This window comes from Lithobates pipiens, unplaced genomic scaffold (assembly GCF_037356315.1).
Source record: "Lithobates pipiens isolate NorthernLeopardFrog02 unplaced genomic scaffold, aLitPip1_a1.2 Scaffold_3, whole genome shotgun sequence".
In the NCBI taxonomy this organism is placed as follows: domain Eukaryota; kingdom Metazoa; phylum Chordata; class Amphibia; order Anura; family Ranidae; genus Lithobates; species Lithobates pipiens.
Window position 1 is genome coordinate 157,238,962 of NW_027507790.1, and position 21,622 is coordinate 157,260,583.

At 44.0% G+C, this 21,622-nt stretch overlaps 1 long non-coding RNA gene across 1 annotated transcript; it reads left to right on the forward strand.

Annotated features, from left to right (window-relative positions):
- Window positions 1-1,226: 1,226 nt before the first annotated feature.
- Window positions 1,227-21,439, forward strand: LOC143940732 (uncharacterized). Its single transcript, XR_013263927.1, has 3 exons — window positions 1,227-1,392; window positions 8,331-8,374; window positions 19,778-21,439. It is a non-coding gene; the product is annotated as an uncharacterized LOC143940732 (long non-coding RNA).
- Window positions 21,440-21,622: the final 183 nt, after the last annotated feature.

A 21,622-nucleotide genomic window follows, 5' to 3' on the forward strand; every position in this document is an offset into this window, starting at 1 on the left:
AATCTTTTACGCACCATCCTAATTCCTAACGACCCTCTACGTAACCCTGTCTATAGAATGAATGCCACACTACGGAACACATTTACCTTATCAGCCATTGACAAGAGAACCCAATTCATCAAAATGCCTTCCACTTCAACCAAATCAGAGCCTTTCCGCTCCTAATAATGCTGCCATGGCATTGCAATGGCTCTGCCTAGTTACATACCCATATACTAAAACACTGCAAATAATTCCTATATACTAAAACACTGCAAATAATTCCTATATCTCTGTGCAGGATTATGGTTAGTTATAACCCCATTTTTTAAAAAAAAAAATCTTTATTTTTCTGAACGATTTTTTGAAATTATTCTGCTATTCATTTATTTGATATATTGTAAAAATGTGTATAGTGTTTCAAATTATATTGTTAGAATGTAATAATAGAAAGGAAAATGCCACAGATCGTTCAATGAAATTCAATGAAATATTTGTAATATATTTTTAGTATCTAAAATATTATAGATAGATAGATAGAAAGAAAGATAGATTGCACACACGTATATGTGTTTAAAATTCACAATTGGCTACGTTTTAAAGGTTGCAATAACTATCTAGTAAATATTATTTTAAAAATAATTGCGTGTGTATTGCAAATTGGGATATTAAAATATGATTTTAGCATTTCAATGTTTGTTACTGAATAAATAATAATAATGTAATGCTCTATAACTGTATAATGATAAAATGCTGTAATAAATCATCTAGATAGATAGATAGATAGCGATATACATATATATATATATATATATATATATATATATATATATATATATATATATATATATATATATATATATATATAGTTTCTAAATGGGTAAGCCTTTGGGGTAAATGGGCTTCCAAGTAATGTATGCACGTAGCAGTCAGTATGTGAATAGATGGGCATGAATTGGCAGTGTTTGGAATCGGCCTGTCATTGAATGCACTGAGGTTCTGGGCACACATCTCCATAGGAGCAGTAGGTCTGGAGGGCTGCTGGGAGTTGACATGATGGAGGAGAATGACAAGTCTTGCAGGTTTTTTGGGGTGTTTAAAGTGGTTTAAAAGTCAGGTGTTTTGGAGGGATGAAACTCTTATTCAAATGCCAGTGACTGGTGCTGTGATTCGCAGGCATTGAGTTGCTTGGGCTGTCTGGCAATGGATAGGAGGAGTGGAAGGGAGGGAGGGCAGGGGGAGACATGAGAGAGGGGGAGACAAGGGGGAGCGGGTTCAGGCACCGCTAGCACTACAGGCAGAATGGGACATTGATGTGGCCCAGGCAAATAGGGCTCAGGCCCAAAGAGACGTGCCAAGGATACCTGCACTGGATGCCACCCTCTCCTGGCAAGGCTCGACCGACCCCCCGCGGTAAGCAGAACTCTAAGTGTGCATTGTGGGGACTACACGACAGTATAGGGGAGAAATAGCACAGGAGACCAACACCTGACTATATAGTGACATATAGAATGCATGTAATGATAGGCACTAGTATGTGCCATTCTAGCTTCCTGCAATCTGCAGCCTCTCTGCTTTTTTACTATAGATGGATATCCTATATATATAGATTATATATCTTTTATTAATGTTTTGATTATGTGTAAATGTGTATATGTCGGGTGTGCGGGTGTGTACACACACACACACACACACACACACACACATATATATATATATATATATATATATATATATATATATATATATATATAAAATTGACATGCATGCATGCAAACACAGTCATACACTAATACACACACACACATCTACAGTACATATAGGACACCTTTGCTAAATACTGAACACTATAAAAAATAATAATTTCGTGACATTTTAGACTATTTGAAATGAGAAAGAAAAATTTAAAAATAAAATGACAGGGCATGTGTGCAAATCCTGTATTATTGCTATGTGGTCTCCTAGATACGCTGCATCTGATTAGCATTTGATGATAATCACTGTCCCCTATATACATATGCATATGTATTTGCATAACGGTCTATGGGGAGGGACACGTTGAGCTCACTGTACAGGTAAAGCCTCTCTGCCTCCCTCCATATGATCATCCATGTTCAGCCTGTACAATCTTGGCACACAACTAATACGATTTTTTTTTTTTTTAAACAATTTTAAAAAAAATGAAGTGACAGGGCCTTCTATTTATTTATGGAGAGTTAGGAACACAGCAAAATTATATAATCCTAGAATAAAAAATAAAAAAAAACAATTAAAATAAAATTACATAGAGGGGTTACCTTTGAACTGATGAATATTCACTGCAATTATTCATTCATGCGCAAATGGAATAAGTAGACAGAAATGTTCTTTTTTTTTCTTAATTGAATAATTGAAGTGAATATTTACACATTATATTGTCTGAAGATTTTAAAGTATATCAACTTAATTGCCTTTATGCTTAACACAGCAATACATAATAATGGTTTAACTTGTGGAAGCATTAAGGAGAAAATAGAATGGATAAATGATACCTATTTATTATAATACAAAAAAAAAAAAAAGCACAATTGCATCCTAACAAAATTAGCATTATATTGCTACTATGTATGTCCTACAATGTCCCCCAATGAATATGCTGCAGCTTAATTAGTGACAAGTGTATAAGAATCCCTTGTCTATAGCAGTCTACTCTATACTAGTGATCCTCAAAATGCCTTTCACACACAAAGAAACAAATTGTTCAAATGGTAAAACAGAGAAGCCCAAAATGGTTTGTTTGTTTTTTTTTTTTAATTTATGGAAGATGCCAGGGATAAAAAAAAAAAAAGAATAATGAAGGAAAGGAAAAAATGCAAATATACCTTTACATATGCATCAGTATTTAAACATAATACAGACTGGAACCAACGGGAGCAGGAGAAAGGAATGTCGTTGTTATTATTCATAGGACGTGTTTCCAGCCCCATCGCCTGCTCTTCAGCACGGACAGTCAGAGCAATCCTCTCCCAGCAACACTGCATTTTGTTTCATCTTGGGATTTTCCTTCCTCTTCCTTTGCTTTTTTTTTTTTTTTTTTTTTTTTTAAAGCATTTTTTTTTCTTGTTAAAAAAAAATAAAAAAATCAAATCAACATTTTCAGTAATGAAAAGGGTGGGGAGCGCAGATCCAGTGCTGAGCCGGATTAGCATATATTTTTTAATGCCCTAATTTCCTTGATGTATGTAAATGTAGCCCAGGCTTGCTGGAGCAGGCGGGTGACGTCAGTGGACGTGACCTCGCTGGAGGAGCAGAGAGTGGAGCTGCTGGAGAGGAGGCAGAGCCCTGGCTCTCATCTCTACTCCCCAGCTAAGGGAGGGAGGGCAGCCAGCAGTCAATGGAGCTCCGGAGATACACAACAACACATATGTGCAATCAGCTACTACAGCCCTGGGTGGCTCATATATGTGCCCTGATTGCCGTGACAGGCATGTGATAACGTCCACATAGGAGCCTATGTACAGACATGCGGTGAGAGGGAGTGACAGGAGCCAGGTAGAGGCAGCACAAGAACATGTATGATAATAAGGAGGGCGTGTCTGCACCCAGATCCTGTTGTTCCAATCTGAATATGCCTTTCTCTGCTTAGAGCACATGCTTTTGTTTTAAGGCTGTCAGTCTTGATGACCTCACTGCTCCACAAGGGGTTAAGAAATTATACTCACCTTTAGCGTAAAGGGGGCCTAAAGGAAGGAAAATCACCACTAGAAATTACTGGAGAATAAAATTACCGGTCAATCTGCTCTTAGAATGAATTTATTATCACCAAAGCATACAACAGACCCAACAGATGTATAGCTATAAAATTGTATGAACAATAAGGCACCATGTATGTACACGGTGCATACTAGGTGTGTGCAGGCATGATTTCTACAGCCTTTATCTTATATTTATACATTATTATAGTATGATAGAAAATAGGTGGATATCATTTAATTTATATGATTTGGATTTTGAAAAAAAAAAATAAAGTTTTCACTTATATAAAATTAGGTTTAGGAGAAATAAATATTTACAGTTTGTTTGTTATCTTTTTTCCTTGCTTTACAATAATAAAACCAATCAACTTATTATAAAGGCTTTAATGATAGGTATAACACTGTGCTGTCATATATGGGAGATAATGATAATACGGGGGGAAGTATTGGATACACAGCAAGACAATATACTTGTGTGTGTACAATATATATCGTATATATATATATATATATATATATATATATATATATATATATATATATTTCTATCTATATATCTATCTCTCTATCTCTCTCTCTGTATCTATCTATCTATCTATCTATCTATCTATCTATCTATCTATCTATCTATCTATCTATCTATTAGGGAGATAGATAGATAGATAGATAGATAGATAGATAGATAGTATATAGATATACATATTTCTCTCTGTCTGTCTATCTCTCTCGTCTGTCTCTCTCTCTCCCCCTCCACCCTGCCTCTATTACCATCTCTCTCTCGCTCTCTCTCCTCCCCCCATCACCCCCTTTCTCCCCTCCTCCTCTCTCTTTCTGTCTCCTCTCTCTATCTCCCCCTCTCTCTTTCTCTCTCTCCTCTCCCCCATATCACCCCTTTCTCTCTCTCTATCCTCTCTCTATCTTCCCCTCTGTCCCCCTCTCGCTCTCTCCTCTCTCTGTCTCACATCCCTCATCTCTCTCTCAGCTCCCTCTCTCCCTCTCTCTCTCCCCCTCTCTCTCTCCAACTCCCCCTTTACTCTCTCCTCTCTCCCAGCTCCCCCTCCCTCTCCCCCTACTTCTCTCCCCTCTTCCTCTCTCTCTCTCTCCCCCTCCCCCTCCCCCTCTCTCTCCCTCTCCCCCTCTCTATCTCTCTTCCCCCCTCTTTCTCTCTCCCCCTCTCCTCTCTCTCCCCTCCCCCTCTCTCTCTCTCCCTATCTCTCCCCCTCGCTCTCTCCTCCCTCCCTCCTCTTCATCCCTCTTCCCCTCTCCCCCCCTCTTTCTCTCTCCCCCCTCCTCTCTCTCCCCCTCTCTCGCTCTCTCCTCTTTCCCTCTCTCTTCCCCTCTCGCTCTCTCCCTCCCCCTTCCCCTCTCTCTCTCCTCTCCCCCTCTCCCCTCCCCCGTCTATCCCTCCCCTCTCTCCCCCTCTCTCTCTCTCTCTCCACTCTCTCTCTCCTCTCTCCCCTCTCTCCCCCTCTTTCCCTCTCTCTCCCCTCTCTCGCTCTCTCCTCTTTCTCTCTCTCTCTCTCTCTCTCTCTCTCTCTCTCTCTCTCTCCACACACCCCACACCTAATTCCTGTCCACCTATCTGTATATAGGACATACATGATTCATGTCCCTATAGCCCCTGTGTGTGTCTGTCTCCCATGAACTCGCCCCCCTCTCGCGCTTTCATTTTTTCTTCCCTTGTACTCCTTTCCTTTAGCTCTTCTCGCCCATGTCTCTCTCATTATCGCCTCCCTTCACTTCTCATTAACAGTCACAATCTTGAAGCCAATTTAAGTTTGCTCCAGTCATGCCCCTCTTCTCCAGACCCCCTCCCCCCCCCCCCCTCCTTCCTTGTCATTTTCTCCCTCGGACAGGTCTCCACTCGCCTGGCTCATCTCCTCACCCACCATCTCTGCAACCTACTCATCTACAACTACATCATTGGCATTGGAATGGGCATTAACTCTTCCACCCCCCCCCCCCCCCCCCCAATTCATCACCAAAAACCCAGATGTACAGATCTTGTCAGTAACATCATAAAAAAAATATTAATACCAAACAATAAAATAAAACAAATAATAATAATAATAATAAAGATAATAATAATAATGCCATTAATACTGTGGGTGGGTAGGCTGCCTGGCAGTGCCATGGCTGGTGCAGCAGTAACAAAGGAGGCGATAAATCAGGGGCTATGTTCTGTAAATATATGCGATGCTCTTGTAGGGCTGCAGTCTAGGAACGAGTGATCTTCCACTGACCAGACATTTCAAATTTGTTCCGTCTGCCACATGAGGACTATGAGAGGGGCTGGAGCAAATTCATTATCTGTGACATGCTCGACGTATAGTGGGAACTGCAAAGGACCGTGGCAATGGCTGGACAATGGGGCTTCAGTTCACCAGTAACAAAAGAATTAGAGGGGGAAATGGTTGGGTTTCACAGCACGTCCTCCTCAGCAGAGAGGGCTGGACCAGACCTTGTCCAGCCCCCCCAAAAAAACTTGCAGACCCCTTCTCTAGAACACTTCACTCTCCAGCCAGTGTTTATTAAGCATATCTCTCAGGGGGGTACCCCTCCCCTGTTTTTTTTTTTTTTTTTAGAGGTGGGGGGGTGGTGACCTTCAGTGATATCTAAAAAGGAACTTAACAACAACTATACAATGGGATTAAGCTGCATTTTTCATCGCTTTGAGCCATTTCTGGAGCTGGAAGATAATTTGGCTGTCACTGGTTTAGATGGGATATTTTATTCTGCATATCTCTTCCTGTTGGGTGAAAGTGTCCTCAGACGTGTAAGTAGTGCATTTCATTGCTCATCAGATACCTGGCCTTTGTAGCTACAGGGGAATGTGGGGACAAGTGTGCTCTCACTTTACAGATTGGGTTAAAGGAAGCTAAACTTTTCACAGGCTATCAACTTGCAGTTGTTTAATACCCCAGGCAGACAGGCTGCATAGATGAAAGTCTCCAATTCGGATCTGATGGTGTGTGGGTCTCCTGCTTGCTGTAGACCTGTTGATTTTAGGAAGTGTAGTAATTAATTACTAAGGTAGCCACGTGCTTACTGAAAAAAAAAAAGTTAATCAGCATTTCTGGGTAGCTGTAAAAGTAGCAAGGCCTTCACTAAGCAGGAGATGCCCAGCACAATGTAACTATTTTATTGCTCTTGAGATCATCTGACCTGATATGACATATTAAACCCACCAATCATGGCACTGGAGCCAAAACTTAAATTGAATCTCACCAATTAAAACGGATTGATCAGCAGCAGCAACACCTCAGGCACAGAACTCTGATCCTTCTAGGGGACAAATTATGTTTTTTTTTTTTTTTTTTTTTTTTTTTTTGGAGTTCTGCAATAGCAGATGCATGCATTAGAATTTAATATGTAGGTGTTACATTCTATTTTGCGTTAATTTGTGTATGTATTATTGCCATATGTTTGAAATGTCCTCTATGTGCCTCCGATTTTTTTTTTTAAATCATCTCCTACGAATATGTGACTTATTAAAATACAAATATAATATTAATTACACGTGCTTGACCCCTCTGATCTATCATGCTCAACGTCAAGTTCACGGCTTGTGAGTCACAAGGGGACTGAGGCTCAGTACAATCTTCTGTGTAGGCCTAGGCACAGTGTGACAGCGCCAGCTCCTGTCTAATGGCTGGCCTCCGAATTAGGTAGGCTTCTTTGATTGACAGCTGAAAGATCTCAATTTATTCTCAAATTTCTTTCTTTTTTTTTTTTCTTCTTCTGCTTCTTTTTTTTTTTTACTTCAATGTTCTGTAGACATCTATTGTGCATTTAATGTTCTGAATTCCAAAAAAAAAAAAAAAAAGCTTTCTTTTTACAGATCTATGCACTATAGTGTATAATCTCATTTAAAAATATTCTATCCACCATGGAATGTGTAGCACTGGATGCAGCATTTGAATATTGTGTTGCTATCATCAACCAGCATAAGATCCTTCTTTGGATAAGCTTTTATCTTAAAATGCTAGTGGTCTCTTATATTAGGAAGACTAATGTAGTGTTTTTATAATAAATCAAAATGCATGTTTAATACACTAGGAGGTCTAGTTATAAACATAAGTTTCACGCAGGATTCACAAATGTTTTCAAATAGAAAAAAAGTGTGAATCTTGTGTGAAGGATGTCGAAATCTTGTGATAAATTATTTGTAAACAGACCCTTTAAATAAAACGTAGGCATGCGAAAAAAAAGTATATATATATATATATATATATATATATATATATATATATATATATATATATATATATATATATATATATATATATATATATATATATATATATATATATATATATATATATATATATATAAGGCTAAACGCTACTGTTTTATGTCAATGTGTATAGCTATGCACAACGGGACTGATTTACAAAAGCAGTATTGTTTTATATTGGCCTCTCATCACTTTGTAAAAACAATAAAAAAAAATAAAAAAAATTCTGGTTGGTTATGGAAATTATTAAAATAAACAAACGAACTCCTTTATTTAAGCAGCTCCAGATATATGCATTTATTTTGGCACGTATATATTTGGGTGTGTGAAATGACAGGTTCTTCCTGAGAAATAATGATTTTTTTTTTTACCTCTTTCAGATGCTGCTGTGGGTGGATACAACAGCCTGAAAACCAAGTTGGAGGTAAAATGCAAATAATGATATAAGCCCCCCTTATATGTCTCTTATTTCCCTGATGCATGTACGTGACAATGCATGTGTTACTAGAGTTTCATTTTAAGCACCGTTGTTTTACTTTCATGTATCATTTTTATGTGATTTTATGTTGCCCTTTTGTATCTCATTTCATAAGTGTGTTCAGAGTGTAGTTACATTTTGCATAAGTCAAATGCATTGACTACTTTAATATAATTTTAAAGCAGTCAGAAGACAACAGAGCAGCAATTATGCCACTATGGAGAGTCAGTGGGGTGTAAATATATTCCCAGTCTTATGAAATAAAAAGATAGACGTACCAAAAAAAAAGAAAAGAAGAAGTGATGCAGATGTGAGAGATTATTGTGCTAATGAGAATAATAAGTAGCCCTTTCCAATTTGGGTGATTTGTATAACGTCACTGAGCGGTAGAGTGAATAATAAGCAGTCCTCTCCAAAGTGGGTGAATTGTGTGACGTCACTGATAGGTAGAGGCCAATTACAGCTCCTAGGTTTACACCTGATGTCATAGAGCACGTTTGTATGATACGTGTACGTGGGAAGCCATTTCAGCCATCAATGGCCAGTCAACTCAATATATGTAAATCCTGCGAAAATGAACTTGAGGTTTGCAAACTGCAGTTGCTAAGGAGTGCTATGCAGCTTCTTTGTAAGAATGCATTGTTCATAAGGCGTTGTTGCAAGGCTGCATGTGACGTCACATATACCTAGGCCCCTGTATTTCATTTGCCAAGTCACATACAGGGATTGCAAGGAGGGTTTACATTTATACTAGACAACAGAATAAATTCAGTGGTTACTGTTTCTTGCGTTGCCAGTGTGTTAAGGGAGTGTGAAACAGTCACTATTTGGGATTATATATACTAAGTATGAAGCCTTGTTACATAAGCAGTAAAGGTCCATCAGGTAAGGGTAATCATCATCATAGATTCCCCTGTATGGGTAGAGTGGTGCTGTGTGTATATATATATATATATATATATATATATATATATATATATATATATATATATATATATATATATATATATATTATATATATATATATATTTATATATATATAGACACTTTAGGTTATATGCAGCAGCCAGAAAAATAGTTATATGGAGACACAAAATAGATAGATCCAGAATGGCCTATGACTGTGTATTTTAGCAGATGCATAGTATATTGTTTGTGTCCAGCTGTAGATAAATAGATAGATAGAGAGATAGATAGATAGGTAGATAGATAGATAGATAGATAGATAGATAGATAGATAGATAGATAGATAGATAGATAGATAGATAGATAGATAGATAGAGAGATAGATAGATAGATCCAGAATGGCCTATGACTGTGTATTTTAGCAGATGCATAGTATATTGTTTGTGTCCAGCTGTAGATAAATAGATAGATAGATAGATAGATAGATAGATAGATAGATAGATAGATAGATAGATAGATAGATAGATAGATAGATAGATAGATAGATAGATAGATACAGAATTGTCTATGGCTGTATATTGCAAAAGATGCACAGTGTATTGTTTGTGTTCAGCTGAAGATAGACAGGTAGATAGATAGATAGATAGATAGATAGATAGATAGATAGATAGATAGATAGATAGATAGATAAATAGATAGATGTAGATTATAGGTAGATGGATATATTCAGAATGGTCTATGGCTGTATATTGCAGAAGATGCATAGTATATTGTTTGTATCCAGCTGTATTAAATATCAGGCTCATTGTTACATAAGCAGAACCTGATCTGTTAGCACACAAGCCAGGTGTTGGAGGATTAAGGATCCAGGACTAGTGATGGCCGAACGGTTCGCCCGGCGGTCGTTTCGCGGCGAATTTCCGACTTTCGCCGTCCGCGGGTTCGAACGCCTTTTTCCGTCGTTCGCCCCGGCGGACTTACGTGTTTAATGTATACAAGAACTTTAACCTTTCGTGACACGTTTATCATGTGTTACAGGACAACCAATTGAGACATGACAGCTCATGGACACTTGGACATTCCCCCTAACCTATAAATACACCCGATCCGGTGGCCATTTTACATTCTTTCTTCTGTCACTGTAGGGAAAGGATCCTGTGTGGAGTAGGGACAGAGAAAACGCTAGCTATTTGGTACACAAAAGTTCTTTTCAGGACTGGTATAGGTGTTAGGTCAGCAGCCTGAGTTTCTTTTGTCAGTTTAGATAAAGGGACAGAGCGCTGTATGCTGCTATTTTAGGGACAGCTCAGCCAGATTAGTCTTTCTTCATCATCATCATCATCATCATCATTAGCTGTTACTATCAGGTCCACAAAAGAGCTGTTCCAGCTAATCGTTCCAGCCTACTCTTTTTTGCCAATTTGTATAGGGACAGGCAGGAAGCAGTGTGTCAGGCAGTGAGGATAATTTTAAAGACTTGCTGTTACTATTAGTTCCACAAAGGTTCTTTTCAGGACTGGTATCAGTGGTACGGTAATAGGCTTGTACACGTATAATATTCTTTCTTCCAAATATAGAAAGAATATTATACTTGACTGCTGCCCTTCTGCTGCAGTCTGCTAATCATTCACAACTCACTTGTTCCACAAAGCTCTTTATCAGGACTGGTAACTTGGTCTGTCTAGGGTGCTACGGTACATAGGCTTGGGTGCGGTACAGTCTGCTGTTCTGTAAGGACCGCTATCGGTCCACAATACATAGGGTTGCCGTGCACTACTGCTGACCGCTGCCCTATACTGCAGCAGTCCTTCATTGGTATAGGGACTGACGTACAGTCTGCTAATCACTAACACACAACCTGCTTGGTCCACAAAAGTTCTTATAAGGACTGGTAACTTGGTATAGGGTGCTACGGTACATAGGCCTGAGTGCGTTACAGTCTGCTGTTCTGTAAGGACCGCTATCGGTCCACAATACATAGGGTTGCCGTGCACTACTGCTGACCGCTGCCCTATACTGCAGCAGTCCTTCAGCGGTATAGGGACTGACGCACAGTCTGCTAAACACTAACACACAACCTGCTTGGTCCACAAAAGTTTTTATAAGGACTGGTAACTTGGTATAGGGTGCTACGGTACATAGGCCTGAGTGCAGTACAGTCTGCTGTTCTGTAAGGACCGCTATCGGTCCACAATACATAGGGTTGCCGTGCACTACTGCTGACCGCTGCCCTATACTGCAGCAGTCCTTCATTGGTATAGGGACTGACGTACAGTCTGCTAATCACTAACACACAACCTGCTTGGTCCACAAAAGTTCTTATAAGGACTGGTAACTTGGTATAGGGTGCTACGGTACATAGGCCTGAGTGCGTTACAGTCTGCTGTTCTGTAAGGACCGCTATCGGTCCACAATACATAGGGTTGACGTGCACCACTGCTGACCGCTGCCCTATACTGCAGCAGTCCTTCAGCGGTATAGGGACTGACGTACAGTCTGCTAAACACTAATACACAACCTGCTTGGTCCACAAAAGTTCTTATAAGGACTGGTAACTTGGTATAGGGTGCTACGGTACATAGGCTTGAGTGCGGTACAGTCTGCTGTTCTGTAAGGACCGCTATCGGTCCACAATAGATAGGGTTGACGTGCACCACTGCTGACCGCTGCCCTATACTGCAGCAGTCCTTCAGCGGTATAGGGACTGACGCACAGTCTGCTAAACACTAACACACAACCTGCTTGGTCCACAAAAGTTTTTATAAGGACTGGTAACTTGGTATAGGGTGCTACGGTACATAGGCCTGAGTGCGTTACAGTCTGCTGTTCTGTAAGGACCGCTATCGGTCCACAATACATAGGGTTGCCGTGCACTACTGCTGACCGCTGCCCTATACTGCAGCAGTCCTTCATTGGTATAGGGACTGACGTACAGTCTGCTAATCACTAACACACAACCTGCTTGGTCCACAAAAGTTCTTATAAGGACTGGTAACTTGGTATAGGGTGCTACGGTACATAGGCCTGAGTGCGTTACAGTCTGCTGTTCTGTAAGGACCGCTATCGGTCCACAATACATAGGGTTGACGTGCACCACTGCTGACCGCTGCCCTATACTGCAGCAGTCCTTCAGCGGTATAGGGACTGACGTACAGTCTGCTAAACACTAATACACAACCTGCTTGGTCCACAAAAGTTCTTATAAGGACTGGTAACTTGGTATAGGGTGCTACGGTACATAGGCTTGAGTGCGGTACAGTCTGCTGTTCTGTAAGGACCGCTATCGGTCCACAATACATAGGGTTGCCGTGCACTACTGCTGACCGCTGCCCTATACTGCAGCAGTCCTTCATTGGTATAGGGACTGACGTACAGTCTGCTAATCACTAACACACAACCTGCTTGTTCCACAAAAGTTCTTATAAGGACTGGTAACTTGGTATAGGGTGCTACGGTACATAGGCTTGAGTGCGGTACAGTCTGCTGTTCTGTAAGGACCGCTATCGGTCCACAATAGATAGGGTTGACGTGCACCACTGCTGACCGCTGCCCTATACTGCAGCAGTCCTTCAGCGGTATAGGGACTGACGTACAGTCTGCTAAACACTAATACACAACCTGCTTGGTCCACAAAAGTTCTTATAAGGACTGGTAACTTGGTATAGGGTGCTACGGTACATAGGCTTGAGTGCGGTACAGTCTGCTGTTCTGTAAGGACCGCTATCGGTCCACAATAGATAGGGTTGACGTGCACCACTGCTGACCGCTGCCCTATACTGCAGCAGTCCTTCAGCGGTATAGGGACTGACGTACAGTCTGCTAAACACTAATACACAACCTGCTTGGTCCACAAAAGTTCTTATAAGGACTGGTAACTTGGTATAGGGTGCTACGGTACATAGGCTTGAGTGCGGTACAGTCTGCTGTTCTGTAAGGACCGCTATCGGTCCACAATACATAGGGTTGCCGTGCACTACTGCTGACCGCTGCCCTATACTGCAGCAGTCCTTCATTGGTATAGGGACTGACGTACAGTCTGCTAATCACTAACACACAACCTGCTTGTTCCACAAAAGTTCTTATAAGGACTGGTAACTTGGTATAGGGTGCTACGGTACATAGGCTTGAGTGCGGTACAGTCTGCTGTTCTGTAAGGACCGCTATCGGTCCACAATAGATAGGGTTGACGTGCACCACTGCTGACCGCTGCCCTATACTGCAGCAGTCCTTCAGCGGTATAGGGACTGACGTACAGTCTGCTAAACACTAATACACAACCTGCTTGGTCCACAAAAGTTCTTATAAGGACTGGTAACTTGGTATAGGGTGCTACGGTACATAGGCTTGAGTGCGGTACAGTCTGCTGTTCTGTAAGGACCGCTATCGGTCCACAATAGATAGGGTTGACGTGCACCACTGCTGACCGCTGCCCTATACTGCAGCAGTCCTTCAGCGGTATAGGGACTGACGTACAGTCTGCTAAACACTAATACACAACCTGCTTGGTCCACAAAAGTTCTTATAAGGACTGGTAACTTGGTATAGGGTGCTACGGTACATAGGCTTGAGTGCGGTACAGTCTGCTGTTCTGTAAGGACCGCTATAGGTCCACAATAGATAGGGTTGACGTGCACCACTGCTGACCGCTCACCTATACTGCAGCAGTCCTTCAGCGGTATAGGGACTAAGAGTTTTGTCACAGGGTCATTTAAAAAATGACATGCAGAGGAAGAGGCAGGCCCTTCCGCAGGGGTGGTAGGGGTAGGGCAGGAGCAACAGGCTTGAGCCAAAGTGGGAAGTTGCAGAAGGTGCGTTCAATTACTTTAAAGGATGCACCAGACTTGGTTGAGTGGCTCGCTCAGCCTTACTCTTCTGCACCCTCCTCATCCTCTCGATCTGCACCCTCTTCTTCACTCTCTGCTATGTGCACCCCCAAAGACACTACCACCAACAACACGACCACCACCACCACCACCACATACCTTCCGCTTGAGTCACTGGAATTATTTTCCGATCCATATCAAGAGGACATTTCTGATGCGCAGCCACTCTTGGTATTGGATCAGGAAGAGGAGGTAGCAACAAGCGCTACTCAGCAGTCTGACGCCAGTACCCAGATCAGCCCAAGGAGGAGGTTGGTCCCCGGTGTTGCTGCCTACTCTACTTATAGCGGTGGGGAAGGTGACGTTGATGATGACGTGTCTAGTGATGTCACGTGGGTGCCCACAAGAGAGGAAGAGGAGGGGAGTTCAGAGGGAGATATGGACCAGCAGATAGGGAGGAGAAGCAGCAATGACTTACATTGCACAGCAGGGACAAAGCAGACTGCAAATGTATCAGGAGCGAGTCATCGACCATGTACGGTCACATCTGGCGCTCCCAGGACACCGGCACATGGCTCCGCAGTGTGGGCTTTTTTTAACGTGTCCGCTGCTGACAATAGCGTTGCCATCTGCAATCTTTGCAGTCAACGCGTTAGTCGCGGTAAGCCCAATACTCACCTAGGGACGACCGCCTTAAGAAGGCACATGAGCAGCCATCACCGAGCCCAGTGGGAGCAACGGAACACACAAAGCCACACTGCAGGCTCTCACCGTCCAGCCTCGTCTTCTACTTCTCCTTCTCCTCTCTCCTCACAATTGTCCTCCACTCCACCTTCCATCACGCCAAGCTCACATTTTTCTGCAAAAAGGCAGGCTTCCGTGGGCCTAATGTTTGAGCGTAAAAAAATGATGACGCCGGATAACCCTCTTGCCCAACGGTTGGCGGCTGGCTTGTCAGAACTCATAGCCCGCCAACTACTGCCATATAAACTGGTGGACTCGGAGGCCTTTCGCAAATTTGTGGCCATTGGAACACCACAATGGAAGGTCCCAGGAAGGAAGTATTTCTCAGAGAAGGGCATCCCAGAGCTATATGGCCATGTTCAGCGGCAAGTGAATGTATCTCTGGCACACAGTGTCGGTGCCAAGATACATCTGACCACAGACACGTGGTCTAGCAAACACGGGCAGGGAAGGTATATCAGTTTTACTGCCCACTGGGTGAACCTTCTGACGGCCGTCAAGCATGTAACCCGTGGCACCCGTGTAGATTTGGTTTTACCGCCACGGATTGCATGCAGGCCTGACTCTTCTTCTCCTCCTCCTACTCCATCCTCCTCCCTCTCCTCCTCAGCTGCCTCCTCCTTTTCCGCTGCTAGCGTCTCTTCCACTGCACCGCCCAAGCTCCCCAGAACCTATTCCACATGCCAGGTGAGACGTTGCCATGCCGTGCTGCGTCTGTTGTGCCTGGAAGCAAAGAGCCACACTGGCCCGGCACTCCTTTCAGCTTTGCGTTCACAGGCAGATGAGTGGCTAACACCGCTCAATTTGACAGTTGGTAAAGTGGTGTGTGACAACGGTGCCAATCTGCTTAGCGCATTGAAACAGGGCAAAATCACGCACGTGCCGTGCATGGCACACGTCTTAAACTTGGTCGTGCAGCGATTCCTTGTCAAATACCCTGGGGTCCAGGACATCTTGCGGCAGGCAAGGAAAATCTCGGCCCATTTCAGAAGATCTTACACGGCCATGGCTCGCCTTGCTGACATTCAGCGGCGACACCATCTGCCGGTCAGACGTCTTATTTGCGATTGCCCGACGCGATGGAACTCAACCTTCTATATGCTTGATAGGCTGCTCCAGCAGAAACGTGCAGTTAACGTCTACCTGTATGAACTCTGCGAAAGAAACGGTTCTGGGGAGCTGGGTTTTTTTTCACCGCGCCAGTGGCTGCTCATGCGCGACACATGCAGACTTCTGCGGCCATTTGAGGAGATCACCAAACTGGTCAGTCGCAGCCATGGCGCCATCAGTGACATGGTACCTTATGCCTTCTTTCTGGAGCGTGCATTGCGTCGTGTCATTGATCAGGCTGTGGAGGAGCAGGAGCGGGAAGATGAGGAAGTCGCAATGCTGGATGAATTCCCAGGGGGGGCTACTCTATCTGAGACAAGTCAACAACAGGAGTCTGATGAGGAGTCAGAGGAGGATGGTGCCGGGGCGGATGAGCAGGAGCAAGAAGAGCATGCTTTAAACCTTTCTGGGATCCCTGTTGTGCGAGGATGGGGAGAGGAGAATGAAGAGGACGACATTATCCTGGATGATGAGCAGGAGCCAGGCCACCACACCGCTTCCACTTTAGTGCAAATGGGGGCCTTCATGCTCCAGTGTTTTAATAGGGACCCCCGTATAAAAAGCATGAGGGTCAAGGACCAGTACTGGGTGGCAACGTACTTAGACCCCCGGTACAAACACAAAATGGCGGAAATGTTACCGCCGTCGCAGAGGGCTGTCAGAATGCAGCACTTCCAGGCCTTGCTTCGAGAAATGCTGCATTCTGCTTTTGCGTGCGCTGGCAGAGGAGCAATTCCCACTCCCAGAGAAGGATTTGCGGGTACCAATCCAACAGCGCCTGCAAGAAGAGGCCGGTTTGAAGATGTGTTGGTGACTTCGGATATGAGGTCATTCTTTCAGCCGACCCATCGACAGGTGTCATCCGGATCCAGCATCAGGGAACGCCTAGACCGTCAGGTGTCCGACTACATTGGGTTAACGGCCGATGTGGACGCTCTGAGGAGTGATGAACCCCTAGACTACTGGGTGGGCAGGCTTGACCTCTGGCCAGAGCTTGCCCAATTTGCAATCGAACTGTTGGCTTGCCCCTCATCCAGTGTCCTGTCCGAAAGGACGTTCAGCGCAGCAGGGGGGATTGTGACCGATAAGCGTACTCGCCTAGCTCACCACAGTGTTAACTACCTCACATTTCTAAAAATGAATGAGGCATGGATCTCGGAGGAATTCAACACATGTGATCAGTAGACCATGTATATGTCTATAAACAATTTTTGGAATCAAGCACACAGACCTTCTTAATTCATTTGGCTCACTTCCCTGACCCAAAAAAGCACACCGTACTATATGCCCCTACCCTCCTCTTTGAAGAGGTTGAGCGGTGTCATATTTCTACTGGGGCTGCTTATTATGAGGGGTTCCCACCATCCCTGTGCTGTGCTGACTTCCTCCTGGGTGTTCTTATTATGAGGGGCTCCCACCATCCCTGTGCTGTGCTGACTTCCTCCTGGGGGTTCTTATTATGAGGGGATCACACCATCCCTGTGCTGTGCTGACTTCCTCCTGGGGCTGCTTACGGTGCTGCTGTCAGCGCTGTATGTCACGGAGCTGCTGTCAGCGCTGTATGTCACGGAGCTGCTGTCAGCGCTGTATGTCACGGAGCTGCTGTCAGCGCTGTATGTCACGGAGCTGCTGTCAGCGCTGTATGTCACGGAGCTGCTGTCAGCGCTGTATGTCACGGAGCTGCTGTCAGCGCTGTATGTCACGGAGCTGCTGTCAGCGCTGTATGTCACGGAGCTGCTGTCAGCGCTGTATGTCACGGAGCTGCTGTCAGCGCTGTATGTCACGGAGCTGCTGTCAGCGCTGTATGTCACGGAGCTGCTGTCAGCGCTGTATGTCACGGAGCTGCTGTCAGCGCTGTATGTCACGGTGCTGCTGTCAGCGCTGTATGTCACGGAGCTGCTGTCAGCGCTGTATGTCACGGAGCTGCTGTCAGTGCTGTATGTCACGGAGCTGCTGTCAGCGCTGTATGTCACGGAGCTGCTGTCAGCGCTGTATGTCACGGAGCTGCTGTCAGCGCTGTATGTCACGGTGCTGCTGTCAGCGCTGTATGTCACGGAGCTGCTGTCAGCGCTGTATGTCACGGAGCTGCTGTCAGCGCTGTATGTCACGGAGCTGCTGTCAGCGCTGTATGTCACGGAGCTGCTGTCAGCGCTGTATGTCACGGAGCTGCTGTCAGCGCTGTATGTCACGGTGCTGCTGTCAGCGCTGTATGTCACGGAGCTGCTGTCAGCGCTGTATGTCACGGAGCTGCTGTCAGTGCTGTATGTCACGGAGCTGCTGTCAGCGCTGTATGTCACGGAGCTGCTGTCAGCGCTGTATGTCACGGAGCTGCTGTCAGCGCTGTATGTCACGGTGCTGCTGTCAGCGCTGTATGTCACGGAGCTGCTGTCAGCGCTGTATGTCACGGAGCTGCTGTCAGCGCTGTATGTCACGGAGCTGCTGTCAGCGCTGTATGTCACGGAGCTGCTGTCAGCGCTGTATGTCACGGAGCTGCTGTCAGCGCTGTATGTCACGGTGCTGATGTCAGTGCTCTGTATTACGGTGCTGCTGTCAGTGCTCTGTATCTCCTGCACCCTCTTGTTTGCCTACCCTGGTCCCTGACCTTCCCTCTCCTCCATTGCCTTCATTAGCTCCATAGTCCTGAATTGTCAGAACAATTTCCCAAATAAAAAAAAAATGCTTGTAGTTATCGATCCCAAATTCACCTCATACATGTATTATGCTATTGTCCAGGTGGTGGGACTACGTGCTACCCCCTAATAATTACCCCGTGGCCGCAAATTCGACCTAAAGGTTTGCGAAATTCGCCTCCCATTGAAGTCAATGGAGCCCGCGGCGAACGGTCGTTTTCGCGAACGTTTGTGTCCGTTCGCGTTTCGCGTTCGCGAAACGTCCCGTCGGAAGTTCGTCCATCACTATCCAGGACTAGATTGTTTGTCCAACATTCAGTATTTTATTACAGCCTTTATTAACGTACCTTAGATACACGACTATGCCTCAGTATATAAGAGCAGCCAGCATAGCATAGCATGCAATGATGCAGAATTAGAAGTGTGCCCATGCAATAATCCCCCTCCTCCCACCACCTTCCATCCACCCCAGATCTGGGCCAGAAATCAGCAATTCTGGACAATTCCAAGCGAGCTGAGCTGTGTCATCCTTCCATGGTGGGGATGGAGTATATAGCAGCAAAGGGCAGCAGCACACACAGCTAGGACACACTGAAAGCATGAGCCCAGCAAAGTGGTAAGGTAATGACACGGTGACTCACTGCGGATCACAGATTTGAAGGAAAAAGAAAAGGCAGCAAGGCCCTGCTATAAGCAAGAAGCAAATGCCTTCCGTTGTTGAGAGGAGGTAGAGGAGAGTGAGGAGGAGGTAGAGGAGAGTGAGGAGTGTGGGTGTGCTCCCCGGGATGCAGGCGGTGTAGGGCTCCCCTGGGGTACAAGGCCTTGGGGTTGGTGCTGTAGGGTAGAGCTGTGTGTAGAGATGCTGGGAGCTGTCCCCGCTGCGCTGGTGCTGATGCTGCTAGCTAGGGGCAGCCCGCTGCTGCTGATCACTCATGCATATCAATAGCCGCGTATACTTGAGATCTCTCTCTCTCTCCCTCTCTTCTCTCTTTTTTTTCTCCTCTTCATGACATCATCATTACATTGGTCTCCCGCTGTCCAGAACCTTTGACCTTGCCGGGCTGGTCCACATTTTTTTTTTTTTGCCAAAAGAAAACCCCCCTCCCTCCAATGATGGCCCTTTTCTCCTTTTTCAGACCGGTGGCAGCAGCAAGCCAGCAAGACTGCATCTCCTCAGTCTCTCTCTATCTCCCCCCCACCTTCTCCTTCCATCGCACAAGGAGCTGCCCCCCTCATCCACACATAGATGCCCGAGATGTTTGCCATCAACTGCCACCATTGGGAGAAAAAAATAAATAAATAAAAAACCCTGGGCACGTCTAAAACCAGAGGATCAGGAGGAGAGCATTGAATCATCTTGTCACTTTGGACTGGAATGAGATTTTCTTGCTGGGCTGCACACAAGCCTTCACATCTTCTCCAGGAGTCTTGGGTGAGAATGAAGCGATTTACAATGCAAATAGAGGCCTGGCCAAGAGATGGATGCACATTGGGAGCTTGCTGGTGGTCTTTGCTGCACACACATCAGGGGATTATTACTGATGGGAATAACTCGCCAGGAGCAAAGTTGAGGATAAACTTTGATGGCAACAGATCTCTGATGGCTTGGTTATGGAGACCATGGCTGGTGATCGGGAGCGATGTGTTTGGTCAGGGGATTGTTACAACAAGAGACTGCTCTACAAGCCTCATCCAGCCTCATGTGATCAGCAGAGGGATGGTGGATCGCTGGGACCTGGACACACGAGAAGTGGTTGTTATCTTTGGTTATCTAGCTGTATGAGTTTATCGGTTTTCATAAAGCTAGATAACCGAAAGTAAAAACTCCTTCCAGAACATCACACCGCTGAAGGATGTACAATCCACACACAAGGGGACTGCTGGAACTGACTCAGCCAATCACAAATTGGACCCCCCCACCAAAAAAAAAGCTAGACATATATGTATATTCATGTCATTTATGCCACTTGATGGTGTCCCCCTATGTTTAAACACGGATTGCAATGAGGAACCTGCTTTTATTAGCACACAAGGATAATGGATGGTAATGTATATGCAACTTTCGTTCAGCATAAAAAAGTATTGATTTTTTGACTAGTGTGACCCCAGAAACATGGGCCTGACTGCAGCGTCTACAGACATCTAAACCAATGGAGCTTCTGCTAGCAGATTAGTGGTTAAATGAAGCACAATACAGTAGTGTCATAAAACATATACTGTATTCCTATGTGATATCATACTCAGTAGAATCACACTCTGCTAGTTTAATTGTTGCATGTACTTGGGTCCAAAGTTGCATAGGTAGCATAATACCACAGTGTCCTACAATAGACATGACATGTAGTGTAATAAAATATACATTACATGTGGTGTAGTGTATTAGTATTGTTCGTGTATTTGTAAAGGTCCAATAGGCCAGGACAGCATAACTCCTAGTACTTGGAGTTTTCCCTGCAGTCTAATATCAAAGTTTAACATTATACATATACCACATACTGTATGCCATAATGTACATTTTGTATAATGCTTGAAACAGGGCTAGTAGACCAACAGTAACATTTTAAAATTTAGAATTCACAGAATAACAGTTGTCTGTTTTTTGTGTGCTGAAGTTATATAAACATATTGGGATAAGGCATATACAGATCGTGGATATGCATAGGTCTAGTAAAGCACTATGAAATTACACACAGTAATTTGACTTTTCAGTGTGTTTGGCTGTTATGTACATGGAGCTTGGAGCATAAAAAAACCACAGTGAAATAAAATACATATACTACATGATGTAGGAAAATGCACACTGTCTGTTTCTCATTTAATTGAAAACAAACGATGATTTTTTTTTTCTGACTCTTTGAATGCCAGAATATTAAGCCTTCAATTACACTTATAGGCTGTTCTGGCACATAAATGGTAGTCCTCAATGATAGTGTAATATATATATATATATATATATATATATATATATATATATATATATA